The 26,477-nt window shown below is 32.5% G+C and overlaps 1 long non-coding RNA gene across 1 annotated transcript in view; it reads right to left on the minus strand.

Annotated features, from left to right (window-relative positions):
* Nucleotides 1-20,368, minus strand: part of LOC103884437 — a 34,216-nt gene extending 13,848 nt beyond the window's left edge. Inside the window, exons 1-2 of the long non-coding RNA XR_002522106.1 lie at nucleotides 19,528-20,368; nucleotides 16,192-16,354 (exon numbers count right to left, since the gene is read on the minus strand). This is a non-coding gene — a long non-coding RNA (uncharacterized LOC103884437). The remainder of the gene's footprint in view (nucleotides 1-16,191; nucleotides 16,355-19,527) is intronic.
* Nucleotides 20,369-26,477: the final 6,109 nt, after the last annotated feature.

Below are 26,477 nucleotides of genomic sequence, written 5' to 3' on the forward strand. Positions count from 1 at the left end.
TTTTTTATATAATTTGTGATTTTCTATGAAAAGTAACATTCAGGAATTTTTCTTGAATAAATAATCCTTGAATTGCTGTAAACCTTTGGTTAATTCCCAGATATCTGAAAAAGTTGATTGATTCTAACAAGTGTTTTCAGTGTTTTTGTTGCCTTTACAGATAACAAAAATTTGTCAGTCCTTTACTTGGCTGTATTTATTGATAGTATTTCCTAAATATTATTATAATTGATCTTAAATCATTTAGACAGGTTATATAAATGCAATTATCACTGTCGCAGTATACTCTTATACCTGGTACTTTACTTACCCGTATTAATACCCGACCTCCACATACAATAACAACTTTTGACAAATAAAAACATTGATGTAGTAGACAGAATTCTAAGATGTCCTGTTGATATTCTTGTCTGCCGGTATACATGCTTTGTGTAACCACCTGTGAAGATTTTGACTATGTAAGATTTTGACTGTGAAGATTTTCGCTGTGTAAACATTGTGTCTATTTATGAATGCACAATTTATAGCTCAAAGTGTGGAATTTTTTTTTTTTTTGAAACGGAGTCTCGCTCTGTTGCCCAGGTTGGAGTGCAATGGGGCACGATCTCAGCTCACTGCCAACCTCTGCCTCCCAGGTTCAAACAATTCTGCTGCCTCTGCCTCCTGAGTGGATGGGACTACAGGCATGCACCACCATGCCCGGCTAATTTTTGAAAAATGTGGAATTATTAACCTGTTAATTTATTATCCAAAGTACTATGAAAATGCCCACCTAATCATATACCTACTCAAATATAATGTTATATTATTTTATATCTTTGCTAATTTGAAAAATTTTAAACACTTGCATGCTTGGTTAAATTTGTATTTATAACAAGGAAGATTAAATTTTTGTAATTAGTATTTATTGTGTTTCTTCTTGTATTAATTGTTTGACCACATGCTTTGTCCTTTTCCCTTGCAGTCCTATTTTTTGTTTGTTATAGTTACATTATATCTGATTACAAGTAGCAAATTCCATTCCCTCCCTCCTTCTCTTTCTTTCTTTCTTTCTTTCTTTCTTTCTTTCTTTCTTTCTTTCTTTCTTTCTTTCTTTCTTTCTTTCTTTCTCTCTCTCTCTCTCTCTCTCTCTCTCTCTCATCCTTTATCATCCTTTATTTTCTTTCCTTGGTATCCCTCCTGTTTAGAGATTACAGAACTTGAATCTGCAAGCTAATATCATTTAAAAGTTTTTGAAAGCTATTAGCTCTATCTCTTCATATATTCATTTATTATTTCTTCCTATATTCTTCATATATTATTTCTATCCTGTCTTCTTTCTATATGGAATGCCAATTATACACATGACAGATACCAAGGATTTATTGAATGACTGCATGAGAAATGTTTAAGAAACTTTAAATATAATTTTTGAGAACTTGAATTTTGAACAATGTTCAAGGTATTATAGAGGCTCTAGTTATACAAAAGTAGATCTGATGCCTCAATAGTAACTGTAGTAAATTGATCTACTCATGACCTAATGCTTTCATTACTTAGCACTTTATCCATATTTTATCTTCCTATTCTGTTCTTTACTTACTCTCGTGGCCCTTTTCTAATGCAAGTCTTCTGCTTCTTCATGGATTCTAGTGGTGTTTCTATTTGATATTTTTATCATTTTGTGTTCTCTGCAACTGCCATTTATTTCATTTAATTCAAACTCACCAAAGCTTATTTTGTAAGACTACAACTCACTGAATGAATTTTGTCTATTGCAAAAAGATTTTATGCATGTACATCTCATATAAGTTGTTGACTATTATAAATAGCTGCATATAGTAAGATGTCCATTATTAATACTGTATATGGTAATATGTCCATAAAGAGTTTTTTTTTTTTGGTTTTGTTTTTTTTTTTTTTTTTTTTTTTTACACCACTATGGTATGGTGAAGTTAAGTTGCAAAAGAAAAAAAAAAACTTTCAAATGTGAGTAATAAGCCAAATTGATGAACTGAGATTTTTCGTAAAACTTCATCTTTCACAGCATATCTGATGTTAATATTTTATTTACATGAGAACTTATGCAAGAACACATTTAAATTAATAATTTCACGCACTTCACTTATATTATTCTGGTGAATAACAAATTACCACAAGCTCAATGGCATAAAATAAAGATTTATTACCTCACAGTGTTTGTGGGTCCAAAGTTTGGTTATTTAACTCTGTTCCCAGGTTCTTGCCAGTCTGAAAGCAAGATGTTGGCTGAGGCTGTAATTTCATCTGAATTTTGAGGTCTTCTCCTAAGCTCAGTAAACGTATGGAAAATTCTGTTTCTTATGGTTGTAGTATTGAAGGCTACATTTTCTTGCCAGCTGTTGTTCAAGGACTTTCCTCATTCTTTGCTACATGACTCCATTCATAGGTTTTTTCGTAACATGGGGGCTTATATTTTCAAGGCCAGAAAGAGAATACCTTCTTGCTGTGATATGACTGAGGCTTCTATATCACAATTATAAAGATGATGATCATATTACTTTGATCAAATAATGCAACCTAATCAAGAGAGGAGTGAATATCCCTTCAAATTCACAGTGCCTACTGATACTCAAGTGGAGGTGGTTATACAAAGCATGTATACCGGCAGACAGGAATATCAACAGGACATCTTAGAATTCTGCCTACTACATCTATGTTTTTATTTGTCAAAAGTTGTTATTGTATATACAAGTTTAGATCATTCCTTACCATCACTACAGTTGTCACTGTGCCTTTTACAAGATGGATGATCCATGGGCTACTCTCCCTGCTTGAATTCTAAAAGGTATTATCTATTGCTTGATATGTCCACAAATTTTTCATCCTGTTTGGAATGCCAAACACATCTAGTCCTACATGCTGCATCTACCAGATAAACTGGTAGAAACTCCAATTTTTTTTTTTTTTAATCTGATCTTACGTGCAGCACTTGAAGTACTATCCCAAATGTGTATATTGAGATTATCAGGTCCTCCCAGGGCAGCAAAATACAAGATAGGAGAGTTATAAGGAAAAGAGTGAGAAACTTAATATCACTACTTGCTATCCCCTGCCTACTGATAAACATGTCTTACAAAATTTGTTGAAGCAAAACATAAGTATGTATAAGTACATAAAACATAAATTTGGAGCTAAATCAATCTTCATAAAGTATATAATCACCAACTACAACCAGAAATGCAACCCAGAACATGTATTCTAGAAACTCCTGTTGAGATCTGTCCTATTGCTCTATTACTCAAACGGTGGACATTATTGAATTCAAAAGCCACAATTTAATCTATCATTGAACTTTATGTAAATGAAATAACAGAGTATATGTTCTTTATGTGTGTCTTACTTTATTCAAAAATTTCCTTGACTGTTTTTTTAAGAGTTTTCTCTTTGTATTTAGTTTTGGATTTGACTATTTTATTATTTCCTTCCTTCCTTCCTTCCTTCTTTCCTTTCTGTTTCTTCTTTTTCTTCCCTGTCTTCCTTCCTTCCTTCCTCCCTCCTTCCCTCCCTCTTTCTCTTTCTTTCTTTCTTCTTTCTTTCTTTCTTTCTTTCTTTCTTTCTTTCTTTCTTTCTTTCTTTCTTTCTTTCTTTCTTTCTTTCTCTCTCTCTCTCTTTCCTTCCTTCCTTCCTTCCTTCCTTCCTTCCTTCCTTCCTTCCTTCCTTCCTTCCTCCTTCCTTCCTTCCTTCTTTTCTTCCTTTCTTCCTTCCTTTCTCTCTCTCTCTCTCCCTCTCTCATCCTTTATTTTCTTTCCTTAGTATCCCTCCTGTTTAGAGATTACAGAATTTGAATCTGCAAGCTAATATCTTTTAAAAGTTTTTGAAAACTATTAGCTCTATCTCTTCATAAATTATTTCTACCCTGTCTTCTTTCCATATGGAATGCCAATTATACACATGACAGATATTTCATTGTGCCTCGCTTTTCTTTTTTGCTACTTGCTACTATTTCATACTTTTTCTTCTCTCTGGAGAAATATAACATTTAGTCTGTATATTTTCTATTTACCTGTGTTCAAATTCACTAAGTATATCTGCTTCTAGTTAAGTCTCTGTACATTTGATTACCTCTTCTATCTCAGTAGTATCCTTCCTTTATTATTTATTTAATTTTTACTAACATTTTATTAGTTAATGTGGCAGTGGAAATTGTAAGGGGAAGTCTCCGTTGTATTGAGTATGCACCAGACTTAGAGATTTACCTTGTTCTTGTTTACTTTTAACTTACCTAAATCAGGCTTTTGTTTTTGTAACCATCACCGCTCTCCCAAACTGCACATAACAAATATCTTCATTTGCAAAATCTAGTAGGGAAGTTCAAATCCTGCTTAAAATATCAGCTGCACTGAACATAACATAATACTCTCTTACAAAATGCTTTCTATGCTTGGTTTCCAAGACTGCATTTGCACCACTTTTTTTTTTTTTTTTTTTTTTTTTTTTCTGGTTGCTTTTTCTCAGTCTTCTTTGCAGGGTGGTTTTCATCTGTAAATTCTATTAACAATAGAGGGTCCGAGAATTCTGCTCTTGATCTCTCAACCTTTACATCTGTAGAAATTCCATAAATTGCTTAAGTTATTCCTTAAATTATGTCCGTTGATAACTTATAAGCATGTATGTACTGATAATCCCTAAACTTATATTTCTAGGCCAGGCATCTGTCTTGGACTCTAGACTTACATAGTCAACTGACTACTTGACATTTTTCAATGAGTGTCTAGTATGCTTCCAAAACTTAATTTTCTGATATACTTAAAAACATACAACAGTGTATGTAAAACATACAACAGTGTCTGATAAAGTTATTTTATCCTCCAGTAAGCTCCAATTATGTCTGCTCTTCCTGCATCCTGCTCTATGGCAACTTCCTCAGTTTAAATATATGCATACATATTCTTTTATATATATATATATATATATATATATATATATATGTATATAAAGCTTTCTTTTTTCTTTCAGTAACAAATATATTTCAATTAGTTCTGTTGGACTCAAAAGCAGAATATATTAACTTTTCATTATCTCTATTGCTACTATTCTGTTCAAAGTCATCAATATATCGGTCATAACTTTTCAATTGGCTTCTAATTGTCTTCCTGATTCCACCCTTAGTCTTCCTTAGTCTATTGTCATAAAAGCAGTTATACTGCTTTTATTAAAATGTAAGCTAGATCATATTGCTCTCATGCTCACAACTCTTTAGTTGCTTTCTTTCTTACTGAGAAAAACAAATTAAAGTTATTGTTATCCTCTAACTCCTGCATACTTTAGTTTCCATTGTTTATCTGACCTCATTTTCTGCTATTCTATTCTTTCACATTATTCCATGGACAGTTGCCTCCTCCTAATTTCTAGAAGCATACTTGCTCCCTCTTCAGAGTCTTTGTAGTTGATAGTCTCAAATATCAACAGTGCTTAAAATCTTTCTTAAGTACTTTAACTCAAAGATTATTTTCTCAAAAAGAGCTTTTATTTCAGCAAAAATTTCAACTTCTACTTGGTGAGATCATGTATCCATATGAAATCTCAAGTTTTTCTGTTAGCCAGTTGCTATGGTCAGATTTTCTATTTCTCTTATTTGATAATCATTGCATCATTAGAAAATAAACTGGATGAGTGTAGGTATTTGTCTGGTTTATTGCTGCTTCTCTAGCACATAACACGGAGGCTGGTCCATAATTAAAATGCAATAAATATTTTATACAAATTACTGTATTTTACTCTATGACCCAATATGGCATTGTCAATTTTTTACAATTAGGGTCTCCCTTATAACCATAACAAATGTCTTTCTAGCTAGTTGTTTATAGTGGGCACTTCTTGCATCCTATTTGTGTTGCCATAGAAATCAGGCAATGATGTGTGCTCTTCGACCACAATGAAAATTAAAAGTGGCAGACTCTACTCCTTGCAAGGGGCAAGCATGAATGTGGAAGGAATCATTCTAATATTGACAGAGTTATTAAGTAGTATATTGTGATCATAATTACATGTAAGCCAAATCCTCCAGTCCTCATTTATCAATTCTAAAGCTATTACTTTTATCAATACTTGTTCTATACTTTTTTCTCTCAATAAGTTTAGAATTTTCAAGGGAAGATTAGTGATTAATGTTGAGACCTGAAATGTAAAATCCATTGAGAAATACTGGAAACAGGTATGGATTGCCATTTCCTGAGCAAAATAGCATCTTATATATCACCAAGTGTACAGCTTTGATTTTTAGTGCTCTTGTAAATTTGACTTTTGTTGTATTTGTACCTCAGCGGTTTTTTGAAATTTCAGAGTAAAATTTTGTTGCTGTAGATGTAATCCGTGGGCTACAAAGAACATTCTTTGTAAGGCCCTCTCACTTAACCAGAACTTACTATAGACGTATGTCTTTTCAATAAACAATTATGGTTGAGACAAAGATTATGAACAAGGAAAAAAAATTTTTACTTGTTAAAATTCACCTCAAAATATGAAGAAAATGTACACATATGATTTCTAGGAAGCAATAGAAAAGAAAACATTTTTTATTTTTGTTTTTAATTTTTTGATGCATTCTTTCCCTCATCTGTATCTTTAGCATGAGGTTTCAACCTGCAAAAGCACTTAAATTCCTACACAGCATTCAGTTGTGTGTTTTGTGCTGTGCAAAGGTAAGCAGAGTTAGAAAAACTGTTTGAAATTCTGTTCCAATATATGATAGTTTAATCCAAAATTAGGGACGAAATGGTGGAAAGATTAATTATTGGAATCATATGCTTGTCTTTAACACACTAAATCCCACTTGCCACCATTATGGCATCAGAAAAACAGAGTGACTTCTCCATTAGAAAGGTCATTAAATTTCTTTATTCAGTCATTAAAATGAATGATGTATCATGTTATAAAAATAATATGCTGTCCTTATAAGTTAAGAATGAAAAATCAACTAAATCATTTTAAGTGCAAAATTTAAGTCAGCACTATAAATTAAAAGCTAATGTTCCTTTATTAGAAATAAGTTTTGCCCATAAAATCAACTATATTGGTTTATAAAAATACATTTCTCCCTTAATATTGAAGTAGGAGTAATCAAAATGTTCTTTATTTCTCAACTTGTCCTTAAAAGGGAATTTCACATGTCACCCTTCTTAAACATTATCACTAGGTAGCATACCTTTTACAGAGATGAAGCTTCATAGACAAATGGATTGTCTTGTAAAATAAATGGAAGATAAATGTTATCTATCGTCTTTTATCTCTGAAACTTCCTAACTAGTTTAACATTCCCTGACTTTATTTTGATGCAAACAAACCCAACTTCTATTTCTTCTTACTCTCCAAGATTAAAAGGAATGTTATCCTTTTCTAATATTTTCTAAGGTGTAAGTTATGAGCAAACCTAGTCAGTCCTGATATGTTATTCACTGATTAGAAAAGCAACCCCATTACAGTGTTAAACTATCTTGGTGGCTGAGAGACACTGGTTTACTTGAATGTCAGAATGTCAGTTTCAAGTTTTACAAAACTTCAAAAGTGTCCCGATTAAAAAAAAAAAAAATTCACCAAGTCGGTAAATAGATCATCATGTTTTCCAACAAGAGATTGGTTCAAGATCCTTATCAGTTTGTTCTCTGCAAGACTGCACAAATCTGAATCCATAAGTGACTATGCAGTAGTGACAGATAAGGAAAACGTAGGAAACTCCGAGATAACCCACCTAAAAGCCCTTGATTAATTACATCTATGTTCTCACTCTACTTGTATTCTCTACTATAACTGTTAAAGCTAATACATTTCTTCTTGCTTTAGGTGTAAGAGAACTAAGAGGTTGTTTTCTTTCTGGGAAATTTCAACAGTAAAATTCTATGAGTCTGAGGGATGCAGCAAGGCCTTAAATAGACTTGATCATCATCCAAAAAAGTGTCAAAAATCCATTTTTTTTTCTGTAAGACTTCTAAATGTAAACTACATTACTTCAGATAACCTTTCAAATAATAAAGTTTTTCTATTCTAAATATCAGCATTCTTTTCTCTAATGCACATTATTAAGGAATCATCGTTTGTAAAGTTTTACAGTCTACAGGGTCACTTGATATCCCTGCTCTGTAGGGAAAAAATTGCATTATAGAACAAGTCATGGGCCTTCTATTTTCTTTTGTTTTACTTTCCAAGCAGTTCCACAACATATTATATCTATGTTCACAGAGAACTTCCAATTTTTTCCCATTGTTTCTAATAGTATGACGGTTTTTCATGTATAACATCTCCGTGGAGATGTTTTATGTTTTCTTCTAGCCACTGTCATTTGCTTGATTCAATATTGTTAAACTTAAAAAGTCTATTGTGTATTGGTGTTTCTCAATAGGAGAGCATTTGTCATTTTAAGAGAGACAATTCTTTATCTAGAAATATCCCTTTTGTTGTAAAAGGATTATTTTTCCAAACCCTGATCCTGACATTTTATTCGCATACCTGTGTAATTAAAATATAAAAAATAGGTTTCCATTGTTTTTCTATATAACCTTCAGGAGAATGATGCCATCCTTGCTTGAAATCACTGCATCTGAAAAGGCTTTTGTTAAAATTCAACATCAATTCATGTTAAAAACTCTCAGTAAACAAGATAGTGAAAGAACATACCTGAAAATAATGAGTCATGAGTGACAAACTCATAGCCAACATCATATTGAATGGGAAAAAGCCAGAAACATTCCCTTTGAAAACCAGCACAAGACCAGATGCCCTCTCTCACCACTCCTATTCAGAATGGTACTGGAAGTCCTGGCCAGGACAGTCAGCCAAAAGAAAGAAATAAAGGACATCCAAAGAGGAAGAGAGGAAGTCAAACTATCTCTATTTGTAGATGACATCATTCTATAGAAAACCCCATAGTCTTGGCCCAAGAGTCCCTCCAGCTGATAAACTTCAGCAAACCTGTAGGATACAAAATCAATGTGCAAAAATTACTAGAATTCCTATACACCAGCAACAGCCAAAACAAGGACCAAATCAGGAAGGCAACCCCATTCACAATTCTCACAAAAAGAATAAAATACCTAAGAAAACAGTTAACCAGGGAGGTGAAAGATTTCTACTATGAGAATTACAAATCACTGCTGAAAGAAATCAGAGATTACACATACCAAAAAATAGTAAAACATTTTATGCTCATGGATAGGAAGAATCAATATTGTGAAAATGGCCAGACTGCCCAAAGCAATTTATAGGCTCAATGCTATTCCCATTAAACTACCATTGAGATTCTTCACAGAACTAGAATAAACAGTTTTAAAATTCATACAGCCCAAACAGCCAAGGCAATCCTAAGCAAAAAGAACAAAGCTGGAGGCATCACACTACCTGATTCAGACTATGCTATGGGGCTACCGTTACTAAAACAGAATGACACTGGTACAAAAACAGACAAGTAGAACCAATGGAAAATAATAGAGAGCCTAGAAATAAGGCCACACATCTATAACCATCTGATCTTCAACAAACCTAACAAAAGCAAGCAATGGAGAAAGAAATCTCTATTCAATAAATCATGCTGAGATAACTGGCTAGCCATGTGCAGAAACAAAAACTAGATCCCTTCCATAAACCATATACAAAAATTAACTCAAGATGAATTAAATACTTAATTGTAAAACCCAAAACTATAACAATACTGGAAGATAATCTAAGCAGTAAGGTCATAGGCACGGGCAAAGAGTTTAAGATAAAAATGCCAGAAGCAATTGTAACAAAAGCAAAAATTGACCAATGAAATCTGATTAAACCAAAGAGCAAAGTAAACTATCAAGAGAGTAAGCAGATAATCTACAGAATGGGAGAAAATTTTTGCAAACTGTGTATCTGATAGAGATTTAACATCCAGAGTCTACAAGGAACTTAAATAAATGTATAAGAAAAAAATAATCCTGTCAAGAAACAAGCAAAAGACATAAACAGACATTTCTCAAAAGAAGACGTACATGCAGCCAATAATCATATAAAAAAGCTCAACATCACTAATCATTAGAGAAATCCAAATCAAAACCACAATGAGATACCATCTCACACCAGTCAGAATGGCTATAATTAAAAAATCAAAAAATATCAGATTCTTGTGAGGTTGTGGAGAAAAGGACATTTACACACTGTTGCTGAGAGTGTAAATTAATTCAACCATTGTGGAAGACAGTGTGGCAATTTCTCAAAGACCTAAAGACAGAAGTACCATTTGATCCAGCAATCTCATTACTGGGTCTCTAGTTAAAGAAACACAAATAATAGTATTTTAAAAAATACGTGACTGAGTATGTTCATTGCAGCACTACTTCCAATATCAAGGACATGGAATCAACCTAAATGTCCATCAATAATAGACAAGATGAAAAAATAATGTGGTACATATACACCATGGAATACTATGCAGCCTTAAAAAATAAACAAACAAACAAACAAACAAACAAAAATAGATTGTATCCTTTGCAGAGACATGGGTGGTGATAGAGGCCATTATTCTTAGCAAACTAATGCAGAGACGGAAAAATAAATACTGCATGTTCTCACTTATAAGTTAGAGCTAAATGATGACAACACGTGGACACCTAGAAGGGAACAACACACACTGGGGTCTACCAGACAGTAGAGGGTGGGAGAAAGGAGAGGATCAGGAAAAATAACTAATGGGTACTGGGCTTAATAGGATGATAAAATAATCTGTACAACCAACCCCATGACACACATTTATCTATGTAATAAGCCTGCGCCTGTACCCCTGAATTTAAAATAAAAGTTAAAAAAAGAAAGAAAGAAACCACTGCATCTAAGCAGTAATTAAATTACAAGACCAAGCCCTCTTCCTACACGTACTTCAAAATCCATATATTGCTAACAGATCCTAGAGACGATATTTGCAATAAAATATTATAAAAACAACTGCTATATTTTGCAACACACAAATATGCTGTCTGTTTGGATTTGTACTCTTCTTACTCAAATTTGAAAACCTTACTTCGAACTGGAAACCTATGAAATAACAGGTAAAAAACAAAGTTGCTTTTCCGTGAGAATCCACTTACAAGGAAATAATGTCACTAAAATTAAGAGAAAGAATTTCTGAGACATATGAGGAAACATTGACAAGAAAATTGGGCAAATTAAACTTTTAGATAAGTTTTATTTTTTTATTCTAAATCATAATCATGCAAATGTGGGTACATGAGGGCTAAGTTGAAATGCACAATTTTGTTGAGTTTGGTTTGATGTTATTCCTTTAGCAAAAGAAATCTTAACATTCTTCTTTCTTTTCTCTCTTATAAATGCTTGGTTATTTGATAAATTAAATTACTACTTTTAAGTTTTTTTCTTCTTTTATTTTATACTACTAACGTTTTGTCAAATCAGTTTGGGGTACAAACAGGTTGAAAGAGAATTAAAATAATTGACAAGGCCGGGCGTGGTGGATCACGCCCGTAATCCCAGCACTTTGGGAGGCTGCGGTGGGCGGATCACGAGGTCAGGAGATCGAGACCATCCCGGCTAACATGGTGAAACCCCGTCTCTACTAAAAATAAATAAATAAAAAAAATAGCTGGGCGAGGTGGCGGGCGCCTGTAGTCCCAACTACTCGGGAGGCTGAGGCAGGAGAATGGCGTGAACCCGGGAGGCGGAGCTTGCAGTGAGCTGAGATGCACTCTAGCCTGGACAACAGAGAGAGATTCTATCTCAAAAAAAAAAAAAAAAATTGGCTAAACCATTTATTCAAAATTCCACATAATTTAGTAACATTAATTAGAATAATTTTTTATTATGTAAAACATTGAAATTAATATTACTAAAAGAACATATAACTTGACTTTACCATAAACATATCATCAGCATTCAACACCCAAATGCATTTTCGGTTAAGCAGAACATCTTTTGATTCTTTAGGAGAATAATAGGTTTATATTTAACAATTTTTTGGAATAGTATTGTCTTACCTATGGGAGCACATGAGAAGTCCTTTTTTTTTTTTTTTTTCCCTATACGTTGTCTCGCTGTCTCCAGGCTGTAGTGCAATGGCATGATCTCGGCTCGCTTCAACCTCTGCCTCCTGGGTTCCAGCGATTCTACTGCCTCAGCCTCTCGAGTAGCTGGGACTACAGGGTTGTGCCGCCACGCCCAGCTAATTTTTATATTTTTGGTAGAGACAGGATTTCACCATGTTGGCCAGAATGGTCTTGAACTCCTGACCTCAGGTGATCCACACGCCTCGGGTTCCCAAAGTTCTGGGATTACAGGTGTAAGAAGTCTTAAAAGAAGACTTCTAAATTATTAATCAAAAAGAATATGAGTCATCTTCATAATTTTTTTTTTTTTTTCCTTGACAGACTCTTGCTCTGTCGCCCACGCTGTAGGGAAGGACGGGATCTCTGCTCACTGCAACCTCTGCCTCCCGGGTTCAAGTGATTCTCCTGCCTCAGCCAGCGGAGTAGCTGGGATTACAGTTGTGCAGTACCACACCCAGCTAATTTTTAGCAGAGGCAGGGTTTCACCATGTTGGCCAGGCTGATCTGGCACTCCTGGCCTCAAGTGATTTGCTGGCCTCAGCCTCCCAAAGTGCTGAGATTATAGGCATGAGCCATCTGCCTGGCCTAACTTCATTATTTTTATCTAAAATTTATTGAACACCTCCTATATACAAGGCATTATCTAACACTTTTTAAGATCTATTTTTATCATCATTATTTCTATCATCTGTCTAAAAGTTTCTTATTTAACCTTAAGAACAACAGTTGAAGATATCAATTATTTCTCTATTCACAGAGCAGAAAACTGAGGTATAGAAAAACCAAATAACTTTTCAAATATCATAAAAATAGTACGCTTCCAAGCTAATACTTCTGTGTAGATTTGTATGTTTTTAAGTATTTTTAAGCAACGTATTATTAAATTTAAGCTTACAGTTGACAAAATAAACATATTATTGAGGGTCTTGGGTTATAGAAAACAGATTGGCATTAGTTATCTATCTGTCATTTTATATAAGCAATCATGAAATGTTTTGCTCCTCTACTTTCTTATTTTTGTGATCTTGTTTATACAATATCAAAATTTCCTGAATCATTTGAAATGTAAGAAAAGAGAAAGTTTATTCTTATTTAATAAATTAATTTCTAATGATTTTCATTACAATTTATATACGCTTATTGTATGTAACTTGGGCAGCTTTTTTAAAGTGTAAGGTGAAAAATCACTTAATGTCATTAAGTTATTATCCCTGTATTTATGTTGCTAAACACACTTCCAGAAAAGAGGTGACAAAACCATACACCTCTGACAGGATATGTAGAGTATGTGGAACATCCTCTCCTTTTTTAAATAAATAATTTTCACAACATCATAAGAAATTAGAAGTGCTTGATATTGTATTACAGTGGACTATAATAAATACAAATATCTTGTAATTTTTAAGGCAAGTGAGTAAAATTTTTTAGAGGTTGGCCTTTTGTAAAACATGTACAGAACTGGATCATTTCAAACACTGTTGGAATTCATGCTAAGATTTTATTGAATTGAAATTTTTGTGTTGTACAGTAAAAACTTTTTTTCAAAGATTACCAAACATGAGAAGTTAAAGGTTGCACTAACTAAAGAGATTCTAAATTAAAGAATACCAGTGTCACTGTAATGAAACCATTTCAAGTATTTTGAATTTTTTATAGATATTATAAATAAGGTTTCAAAAGCTAAAAAATTTTATGCAAATATATATATATATATCAGTATATCTGCCCAATTATGAGTCATTTGTATGCAAGAATAAATATTTTTCAAGAATCTTTTATAAATCTCTCATGTAACATCTTTTGGAAAAGCATTGTGTTATACTTTCAGAGTATTAGTATTTTGTACTTTCATTTGTCCAAACATGAATTTAAGAATTAAGACCATAAAATTACAAAATTATCATCAATGTTAGTTGGTAATTTTTAATGTAACTGAAATATTATAAAAGTATACACTATTTTTTATAATGATTTTGATGCTCATTAACTTATTTATATTTTCTTTCAGATTAAAAGTATACTTGATTTTATTTGATATCAATGAATATTTACAAATACAAATGTACCTAATTGAACTACTTTAAATCCTTAATCCTTTTTGCCTGGGTCTTAGCCTGACAATTAATTATATACATGAAATAACTCTAGGATCTTTGCCATCTAAGTTAAATTTGTGCTCAGCAAACAGTGTTTGGGCCTATAGAAAGATGTAGAATATAAAGGTTATTACGATAAAAATAGAAAACACTATTTTATGGCAAACAGATTCATTGAAGCCTCCAAGATAAAGTAATATAATACATCATAATATATATTTATTTATATAATTATGTTATAATATAAATAGCATATCTAATATATAATTTTATATAATGCAATATTTATATTAAAATTACATAAAATTAGTTTAATTATGTTTTTCAAATTTTGATTACAAATAATATATTTGCTTCTGTAACCAAACATATTTTTCAGATTTATTTTTATATATGTACTTACCAGATTGGTTTCTTATGACAAAGAAAAATAAGTAATTTGGCTAGAATTATTAACTTTAAATTAAAAATAAAGCATCACTCACAAATAGTTTCAAAATTCTTTTAAATAATGTCATTTCTCCTAGTAAGTAGTACCTAAAAATATTACTGGGGAAAATTATTATCAAAAATAAAATATTGCTCATAAGCAGATTGATTTTTAATACCTTGTTACTTTTGCCAACGTTCCTAGTAGAATAAATTGTACAAAATTTAGAATACAATTTGAAAGAATATGAAAAGGGATGTCACTTACATCTAATTAGTCAATAGTTTGAGCTATTGCTACAAGCTATGAGTTAATATACAATGTCTTAGTACAGTTTCATATTTTTTCTGTTACTTAGACTAGTGTCGATCAAAAACATAGATCAGTGTTGCTGTAAATTTATTTCTCACAAAGGATATTTAATGAAAATAATTAAATTTGAGTAGAGATAGGAGATCAGAAAAAGTATTATAAACAGTCATAAATTTCCTGATTTTGATAATTTTACATTGGTCATGAAAAAAAAAGGATGTTTTTGTTCTTAAGAAATGTTCACTGAAATATTTATGTGTAAATAAACAAAATATATAATTTACTATCAAAGTACATAAAAGCAGAGAGTTGATAGAGTAAACCATTTGAAATAAAATGCAAACTGTTTGGATCGGGGAAAAGGGTGCAGAGCAGTTTCTTGTAGTATACTATACAGTAGTGTATTTAGAGATTTTTATTTTTGTTTGAAATAGTGTCTCCCAAAAACATTAAAAAGTCTAGTCAGAGATGAAGAAAAACACAAATCCTACTAATATCACAGATTCAGAAGTCGAAGATTTATTAGCAAAAAACAGATGAAGACGTTTGAAGAAGTGTTAACAATATAATTGACATTTTAAAGTTCAGTTTATAACAAATGAGACTATGCAGATAGGGAAATACACAGTATCTTGTGGTTGCATTAAGATATTTGGAAGCAATATATTAAAACTTGGTGTTCAAAAACACAAATTGTGGAACTAGAATATCTGTGTTCTAATTCATGTTTAGATTTTTAGAAGCTGTGTGGCTATACAAATTATGGAAAACGTCTTTCAGTCCCTAAGTCTGTAAAATTGGAGCAATAAAAAAAAGATCTAGCTTTTTTTTTGTTATGAGCATTAAGTAAATAATCATGTGCAAATATTTAGAAAAATATGTGATACAAACAGTAGTAGCTATTATTAAACTAGTACAAGTTGAGTATTTTCTTTCTTTTTTTCTTTCAGACGGAATCTCACTCTTGTCACCCAGGCTAGAGTGCAATGGTGTGACCTTGTCTCAGTTCACTGTTACCTCCACTTCCTGGGTTCAAGTGATTCTCCGGCCTGAGCCTTCCGAGTAGCTGGGATTACAGGTGCCCATCACCACATCCAGCTATTTTTTTTTCTTTTTTTTTGTATTTTTAGTAGAGACAAGGTTTCACCATGTTGGTCAGGCTGGTCTTGAACTCCTGACCTCAGGTAATCTGCCCACCTTGGACTCCCAAAGTGCTGAGATTAAAGGCATGAACCACCATGCCCAGCCCAACTTGAATATTTCCTTAAAGGAAAATTTATATAATGAATATTTTCTTCAAAAGATGTTTTATAGAACTTACCTACAACCTCTACTGTAGTAAAGTGTCTCTCTTTGTAGCATTCTCTGCCAAGAAGATAGTTGCTGTATGGTCAGTGATATTATATGAAGGTAATATATTCTTTATTAACAATAAAGTCATTCAACTGTTTGTTCATTTATTGAGTGATCCATTATCTTGCCATCTAAAAAAGAAAATTTGTATATAGAAATTGTATTAGTTCATTTTCACATTGCTATAAAGATACTTCCTAGGACTGCATAATTTAAACAAAGAGCTTTAATTAACTCAGCTCTGCATGGCTGGAAAGGCCTCAGGAAACTTACCATCATGGTGGAAGGTAAAAGGCAAGAAGGTGCCTTCTTCACAAAGTGGCAGGAGAGAGAGAAAGAGAGAGGGAGAGAAGGAGGAAGTAGCAGAAACTTATGAAACAACCAGGTCTTGAGAGAACTCACTCGCTATTCTGAGAACAGAATGGGGAAAACTGTTCCCATGATCCAATCACCTTCCACCAGGTTTCTCTCTTAATACATGGGGAATACAATTTAAAATGAGATTTGGGTGGGGACACAGAGCCAAACCGTATCAGAAATATCTAAAATAAAAAATACTGTGTATAGATTCTCTATGTATTAATATCACCAAAGCAAAGTTAAAGATGTTTTGTGAAAGATCTTGAGAAGGCTCAGTAGAGAAGACTTAATGGAGAAGATATTTAAGGTGTGTCTTGAAGTGCAGGATTTTCATAAATTGAGATGGGATCGAAAATAATGCCACATTAGATTGGTTTCCACAAAGAGAAGTATCCAGCTGAGAACGTGATTCTCAAAACTACAATAATATTAAAATCATTTTTCTTTTTAAATAAGTTTGGCTGTATTTTATATCATCTTTCTTTTATGGTCTACTGATCATTAGATTTGTTTTGTTTTGATTTGATTTTGTTCCTCTCTTCTGCCACCTTGTGAAGAAGCTGCCTCCTTCTCTTTCACCTTCTGTCATGATTGTAAGTTTCCTGAGGCCCCTCTAGCCATGCAGAACTGTGAGTTAATTAAAATTCTTTTGTTTAAATTACCCAGTCTCAGCTAGTATCTTTATAGCAGCCTGACAATGAACTAATACAATTTCTAGAATGATCGATATTTAGAAATGGAGATCTCAAGTCCAGTGAAGTTAGTTAATGTAAGAATTGATCCAATGGTGTGGCTGGCCACAAGACTAATGATGGGGAATGCCAGTTCTGAACGCCATCTAGCAGAGATAATCTCAACAGCAAGTGATAAAAAACAGTTGGCTACAGGAAATATAAAGTGTCTCAGGATAAATTTAACAAGGAACATGACCAAGAAACATGACCTCTATAAACATGCTGTAAAAGTTTATAAGTGATATAAAAGAATATTTGAATAAATGGAGAGATATATCATATCCTTGAATGAGAAGGCCACATAATATGAAGATGGCTAACTGGGATTCAGTGTTCTCTAACCTAAACCACAGAGGATTTTATTCCTAAAATTCTCCAAAATCTTTCCACAGTTCATGTTGAGAGGAAGGTAGAACAGCTATCTAGTTTGAACAAATAAGAATGATTTTTGGAAAATTTCTCTGATATACTAAATATTAAGTTTAACCAAAATAAAAATGCAGTATTAAGACGTGAATAAACAGAACAAAACACACAAAAAATGCATTGTTAATTTAGGAATTTAACTTAAGAAAACATAAAATATTTGTTATCAGTAACAACTCACAATGGAGTGTTTGAACAGGTGTAGCAACTTTGGAAATAAGTGATTAAACGCCTTCCCATGCACTGCATATATATGTGTGTGTGTCTGTGTGTTTCTATTACTATAACTTTATCTAAAGAATAGACCATAATGTAAGAATAAGCTATAAAATATTAAATATAAAAATATGTGTGCTTAATTGTGTAGACAGAGATAACAGTCTCAGATAAAAATTATAATCATGTAGAAAATATTCACAGTCTGAATTATGTAAATATTTTATCTTGCAATACTAAAATTGCAAGTAATAGGGAAAGTATTTGGAAAGACATACACAAAAATAAATATTATGTATAATAATTAATACAATGTAAAGAAAATATATTGCTCATATAAACAGTCCAAGCATATTTTCTTAAAAATTCAATAATCCTATAATAGGGAGATAAACAAAAATATAATTTAATAAGAGAAAATAAACACACCTGACATGTACTATGTCATTGCCTACTAAGTTAATCACATTTGAAAAATCTAAATAACCAACGTTAGTAAAGATCTTTTGAAACTGTTACTTTTAAAAGAGGTAACGCTATGAGGTGAAAATGTGTTCATAGCTTTTAACTCATTCATCGGATTTTTGGAAACCTATTAAAGACAACTAGACGGCCGGGCGCGGTGGCTCACGCCTGTAATCCCAGCTCTCAGGGAGGCAGAGGCGGGAGGATAGCTTGAGCCCAGGAGTTCGAGACCTGCCTGGGTAATATAGTGAGACCCCGCTCTCCACAAAAAGGAAAAAAAAAAAAAAAGAAAAAAAAAAAAGCACAATTCCTCTTAAAGACAACTAGACTACAACGCAGTATAAATAGTATTACGGTGATCATCATTCTGGTATTATATTCTGATATTAAGTGGGACTATTAAAAAAATCAAGAATATTTCTATTGATCCAAATACATGTAATAGTTAAAAATGAAGTTAATAAAACAATGAGAACACAGCAATGTTTATGAAAGATATTTTGCATGTGTGTATGTGAGAGTTACTTACAGATAATAATATACAAATGTAATAAAATTTCTTAATTTATTTGAACTTTAGTGTTTTGGCCTCTTCAAAAACCTAACAAGTGTTTGTGAGCACAAAATTGGAAAGAAAAAATGTTGAAGGGACAGTGCAGTGCTCTAACACATGAAAAGCATATATAAAGCACCCAGTGGAAAGTCTATAGCAAAAGAAAAAATAAACTTTTCTTCCCCTCACTTATTCTTTTCGTTAGGAAGCACACATCTTATACTTTTCCATATCAGCGTAGACTCAAATAGGAGTAATATTTTAAATATTTTTTTCTGATTTGAATAATACCTATGGAGTTACATTGCAGTTATACACTTGAATCAACCAAGAAAATGTAGCTCTTTAGTTTTTCTATAATGGCTAACAAATTATTTACCTACTGGAAAATTAAATTTGCCAATAAACCATATACCAATCTCTTTATGGTTGAGATTTTTCTGTTGCATTTTAAATGTGCTTTTTAGTTAATTTCCATCTTTCTAAAATACTTTCCTCCCCACCTGCCAACTGCCCTGCCCAGAGTTGTAGCTGAGAGTAAGAGACTTACATGAGTATGATTGATGATGTCAGCCAGGGAGCTTGCAGATCTGCCTCAGAAACTTTTGCTCCTCTATAGCTGTTGTTGACTTCTCCGTTCTCTCAAGCTGTCACTTTCCACAGTATCACTTTTCAGGTCACAGAGATTTTGGCCTGTAAACTGTTAAGCATTTGCTTTTTGAGTGTTAGAAATCAATTGTTTTTTGCTATTTACTCAGATCTATCTTGGCTCTCAGCAAAACTGCCAATTCCTGAAGCATCAGCAATAACTTCACTGGAAAGTCATGGTGTGGTTTCTATCCTACAGCCTTCAGCACCCGAGTCACTTTGACCTCAGCACTGAGTCAAAACAATGGTGAAAGTCCCTGGTAAACTGGCAGCACAATCCACATGCTATCTCCTCAGATAGCAGCTAGGAGTTTCTGGATATCTCCATTCCGCTCCTCCTTGGACACTACTAAAATGCCTCCCTATGCCATCCTGGAAATGCTTTCATTATCAACACTAATACTGCCCCTGAATTACAGCTGTATCTTGCCTGCAGAAACTTTATACATGTGATCTATTTCATGAAGTTTTAAGTTTTCTTCATAAACTTTCTGGTATTTATAATGTTCTTAGTTAAGAATCCTCTCAAATATGCTGTGTTTAAAACAAAATTCTACAGACTTTGGAGTCAGACAGGTTTAAATGTAAAAACTGCTCCCAATGTTTACCTGAAAAACAAACTTGAGAACCACATAACCACCTAGATCTTTAAATGGCAATATTATTATCTGCTTTTGTAAGTCTACTGTTAAAATTATTTATAATGCTATAAAAAACTCATAAGACTAGATAGTAAATACTAAATAATAGCAACTGTTGTTATTAATATTATTATTATCATTATTCTTATTATTTTGAGACGGAGTTTCATTCTATTGGCCAGGTTGGAGTGCAATGGTGCAATCTCTGCCCACTGCAACCTCTACCTCCCGCGCTCAAGTGAGTCTCCTGCCTCCCACATAGCTGGGATTACAGGCAAACACCACCACGCTCAAGTCATTTTTGCATTTTTAGTAGAGACAGGATTTCACCATGTTGGTTAAGATGGGCTGGAACTCCTGAGCTCAGGTGATACACCCTCCTCGGCCTCCCAAAGTGCTGGGATTACAGGCATGAGCCAATGTGCACAGCCTGTTATTAATATTATTAGTATATGAAATTAGGTTTCCACTTTACTTCTGCAGTAGACATTCTGATTGTCAATTAGAAAGTCCACAAGGAATGGATCATGGATCATGAATAAGTCTATTTGTATTCGGACTTGAGGCAGCCTTGAAATTGGGTACATTCTTTCTTGGAGTTTTTTTTTTTACTCACTCAAATCCCTTCCCAGTGGACTCAGTTACTATTTTAAACTGAACTTTTTGACATGTCTGATTAAACTTTTGATAAGCAATGTAACTTTGAGGTAATCTAATGTTGACCAAATTAAAAGCATAATATATGTGTGTTTCCAAGTGTGTGTATGTGTATGTGTAAGCATAAATCTAGTAGGCTAGTATATCATCTCAACAAAGTTACACCTAAATTTTGTACCTAGAGTATTTGGTAACTAGCAATGATAATTAATTGGCAAACAAAAACTGAGGCATAGCAACAAAGTAGACAAAACAACATCTCACAGTAAACTAACCTTAAATAAATGAAATAATTTTCTAATTTGTTGAAAACATAAGGTATTTAATGTATTATTTTTTGAATAAAAAGAAGTCATTATACTCGGCACACAGAAGGGTTTGCAAAACAACCCGATTTCTTTTTCTTGATTTCTCATTCATTAAGCAACCTTTTAATAGCAACTTATTTTCCAAGTATCTGAATGTTGAGAAGGGAGTGTCCTAATAAATTTAAGCTAATATTTAAAGTATTAGAAATGTACAGACCTTGTTATAAATGTGGTAATTTACATTTTCATTTTAAAATCAGAATATTGTAATTCTGAGTAACATGAATGGTATGATTTGACTGTGTCTACACCCAAATGTCATATTGAATTGTAGTTCCTATGATCCCCATGTGTGTGGGAGGGACCTGGTGAAAAGTCGCTGAATCATTGGGAGGGTTTTTCCCGTGCTGTTCTTGTGGTAGTGAGTAAGTCTCAAGCGGTCTGATGGTTTACAAAGGACAGTTCCCCTGCACACACTCTCTTGCCTGTCACCATGTAAGATGTGACTTTGCTCCTCCTTCACCTTCCACCATGATTGTGAAGCCTCCCCAGCCATGTGGGACTGTGAGTCCATTAAACCTCTTTTTCTTTATAAATTACCCAGTCTTGGGTATATCTTTTTTAGTAGCATGAGAATAGACTAATACAATGAATCAATTCTTAAAGGCTAAAAGAGGTGACAATCCAATCTGAAAATCTGAAAACCATCGCCTCGTCTTAATGGCAGTGCGAAGTAAGTAACTTGAGAGAGTTAGGGAGGCAGGTATTTCAACCCTCCACTGGACTTCAATATTTAATGTAGGCAAATAATATTTTCTGACGCTTTTGAAAATAAAACGGTCTAAATCAGTTATTTAAAATGTCCTTCCTCTACCTTCCAACATCTCCAAACTTCTCATATGAGGAAAGCCCCAAACCCATTAGTTCACAATGTTTTCTCTCTCTCACCTTCTGGGCTCAGAGAGAACATACTGGCATTTTTGAGATATGTAGACTATTCTTCTTTCCTGAAAACTGATGGGAAAAGCTAGCTTCTCCATACACTCTTTGTCAGATTTTATCTTTAGAACCAGAGAGCTCAGATGAAAGAAAATTAGTATGACTTGTCAGAGAGGCTTGCCTCATCACAGAGTTTTTAAGCATTAAAATTCTACCTGTCTAACGCATATAACTATCGTTGGCCTATTTGAGATATATTAAAACAATATAAATTAGAAATCAATACAGAAAGGACTATAGTCAATCCCAGAGCTTGCTGTCCACATTGAATTAAAGTAAATCCAATTCAAATATTTGATTTATTTTTACCGTCTCCTTCATTCATTAAATGTTCCTACAAGGTAGTAAAATAGTTATTTCCATTTTGCTGACCAACTATTCTTCTCTCACTTCAGTTAATATTATCTGTGGTTAATTTGCATAAATATTCTTTAATATTAGATTACATACCATGTATAAAGTTATATGTATTTTAAAATATGTAGAGTCATAAACTAAAATTAAATATCCAAGAATATGAAGCAATTCCAGCAATAAATTTCAGCTGAAAAATATGGCTAGATATAATTCTATTTTGAAAAAAAAAAAAAAAGAAAACTATCTTAAATTCATGGCGGGATCAACGGAAATGAATGTGTTGAATAACTGACAAGAATCTTAGGAGACTAATCTCCGTATTTATAAAAATACCTGAACCTCTTTTCAATTAGAAAGCATGTTAATCAACTTAAAGGAAGCAATACAATTTTTACATAATTTTAAAGTTGTTACTTATATTTATAAAACTATTCACTAAAAAGATCATAGCATCCAAGATTCAAAGATATTTTCATAAAAATGATACCATGAAATGTTAAGTATAATCTTTAATTCATCTCATGTCATACATTAGTATTTCTATTTGTAAAGTAACTCAAAGCCCTTCAGTTTGCATCTGCATAATATATGTAAAATTTGAATTTGTCTTATACAAAAATGAAATAGCTCAAGGTTACCAAAGTTGTTACACTCATTAAATAAAAAACCTTAAAGGTACATCTCAGAATATTTAATTGAATTTCAGTGAATGAATTAATAATGGAGCCAATATATCAATCATAATGGTAAAAAGAAAGGAGATGCAGTAACCTAATTAATAATCCAAGTCAAATATTCATCTTTAGAAGTGACAAAATGTAACTATTGGCTCTGGATTGAATCCAGACACTTTTTAAACATTTGACAATTTTTACTGGCACATTAAAGCAGTCATTATTTACTGTAAATAAATTTATACATGTGTTTAGTAAGCTTTTTATTTCCAATGAATGTGTTTTATTTGTGCACGTCTTTTGGACAACTTTCAGATCTGCATTAACTAATTATTTCATAGTCTAGGCAATGATTTTCTGGCCAAATCATCAATATGTGCAGTATTATGTATCAACTTATAAATAATGCAGTTAAAGCTCTTTAGGAATTATGGAGGCAGAACTGTGTGAAGGCTGAAAAGTTGAAATCACCTTGTCCAAACTAGGAGAGATTGGGAGTTTGATTTTCTATTAGCTAATTAAATGCATTTTTGTAATAAAATAAAAAATAATAAAACCAAAATAACGGCTATGTTTTCGAAGCTGAAAGAGTATTCTCTTAACAGCTTTAATTAAATTTGAAAATCCAGAAAAAGGCTTTTTATTTCTAGAAAGATTTTTCTTTTTTGCTTAATGTTTCTTTGATAATTTCATGATATATAGGCATACTTCCATAATTTTTCAAAATAAAGCCATAATATGTATATAATGGATATATATGTGGGTATATAATCTACATACTTCATTCATGTGTGTACATTTATGCACATATATAAAGTATATAAAGTATACATATATAAAGTATATATTTATATAATTATATTTTTATTTATATAATTATATGCTTACACATTCAAATTTAAGTAATTTGGAGACATATGTATACAAATAAACCTATGTATTTTTTGTTTGCTTTCTGTATCTTCTTTTATCTTCCCTAAATGGTATTTCTGAAAATCATGCAAAACCACAAGTACAAAGATAGAGTATTTTTATGTCTGCCACTATTTTATGGTATGGAGGACCATAATTATTTATATAATTATATATTTATATTATTATATTTATATATAAAGTATATATTTATATATACTTTATAGTAAGACAATTATTTTCATTTTTTGGTCATTTTGTTTGGGTTTTCCCTCTACTTCCCTTTCCCCTCCAACCTTATCTGACTGTGGCTCCAACACAAGCTGTCCATGTTAATTTTTAAACATTCTTTTATCCTTATTAGCTTTGAGTAAATGTATTTAATTAAAATAAAAAATTTTCATAGAAATTATAAATTCAAATTAATATTGCATCAAATTTGAAAGAATTTTTTGTGATGTGGTATATTCCAGTTATAATGGCAACATATTTTATAAATATTTTAATATTTTTATTATGCTTACATATTCAAATTAAAGTAATTTGGAGACATATGTATACAAATAAACCTATATATTTTTTGTTTGCTTTCTGTATCTTCTTTTATCTTCCCTCAACGGTATTTCAGAAAATCATGCAAAACCACGAGTACAAAGATAGTGTATTTTTATGTCTGCCACTATTTTATGGTATGGAGGACCATGATATGATCCACCATGACAGTTATTTAGTTTAGTTTAGTTGTCATCATAAAAACAAATACTGCACTAAAGTTCCCAAACATGCATCTTACTAATTGTTTTTTATTAATTTTAATGCGTAGGGGACAGATTTTCAAGGAGTGGAATTACTAGGTTTAAATGTATAGGGATTTTTTAGTCTGTGAAGATTTGCTGTATTCATTTGCTTTTCACCAGCAATGTAGGACTAGGTTTTGCTCACTTTTTAATACAGTAGTAGATTCTAAAGATTTTTTGGTGTGTGTGTGTGTGTGTGTGTGTGTGTGTGTTGGTTGTTACTGTGGATTTTTTGTTGTTGCTGCTTTTGGTTTTTGTTTTCGTTTTTTGCTTTACAGTTTAAGATAAGGAATTATTTTAAACTGAGGTACGTTTCATTGACTAATGTCAATGTAGGCAGTTTTTAAACATGATTTGTTACTTGGATTTGATCTTTTTTAAAATCCGCTACTAAAATATTTACATATATGTATTAGATTTTTTCTTATTATTTTGTAAAAGCTCACTACATGTTATAAATACTTTACTAATCTTGTGTATTGCTATTTTTTTCCCCAAAATCTATTGACTGTATATTGATGTTATCTATGGGGCCTTTTGCTTTGGAATACGTTTAATTCTGATAGTTTTTAATGTGTGTGTGCGTGTGTGCATGTGTGTGTGTACACATAGGTTCTCTCTGTCTTTCTAAATGATCCCTCTCTTTAGATACATAATAGCTAGATAGATGATAGATATAGAAATATAGATAGGTAAAGATAAACAGATAGATGGATAGATATATACATACATACATACATACATACATACATAGAGATCATCTAAGTTACTAAGTTACTAGACTTGATTAAGAATTTCTCCCCTGCTCCTAAATTATACACAGCTTCTTCTAGATGTTTTTGCAATAGGTTAACTCTTATTTGTTTACATATATATATTTAGACCATCAGGAAAATATTTTTCCACATGATACAAAATAAAAATTGTATTTTACTTTCTTCCACATGCATAGCTATTTGTGCAAGCACCATTTATTAAATGACATTTTTTCCATTTTTACTTTTCCCTTTTAAAATTTTAACACTATACTTATGCTGAGATCTATTCTTTAATTATTTGTCATTGATCTACATATCAATTTCTATAACAACACTATACTAATTCTAGAATGCTAGCTTTGTAATACTTCCATATCTCGTTATTGTGACATGCCCTTTTTCACTCTTCTTTTTTTTTTTTTGGATGGGTGGGGAATGGAGTCTGACTCTGTGGCCCAGGATGGAGTGCAGTGGCGTGATCTCGGCTCACTGCAACCTCCGGCTCCTAGGTTCAAGCAATTCTCTGCCTCATCCTCCTGAGTAGCGGGGATTACAGGCTCCTGCCACCACGCCTGGCTAGTTTTTTTGTATTTTTAGTAGAGACGGGGTTTCACCATCTTGGCCAAGCTGGTCTTGAACTCCTGACCTCGTGATCCACCCGCCTCAGCCTCCCAAAGTGCTGGGATTACAGGTGTGAGCCATCGCGCCCGGTCCACTTTTCTTTTTAGAGTTTAAAGTGACTTTGGCAA

This window comes from Papio anubis, chromosome 3, assembly GCF_008728515.1.
Source record: "Papio anubis isolate 15944 chromosome 3, Panubis1.0, whole genome shotgun sequence".
Taxonomy (NCBI): Eukaryota; Metazoa; Chordata; class Mammalia; order Primates; family Cercopithecidae; genus Papio; species Papio anubis.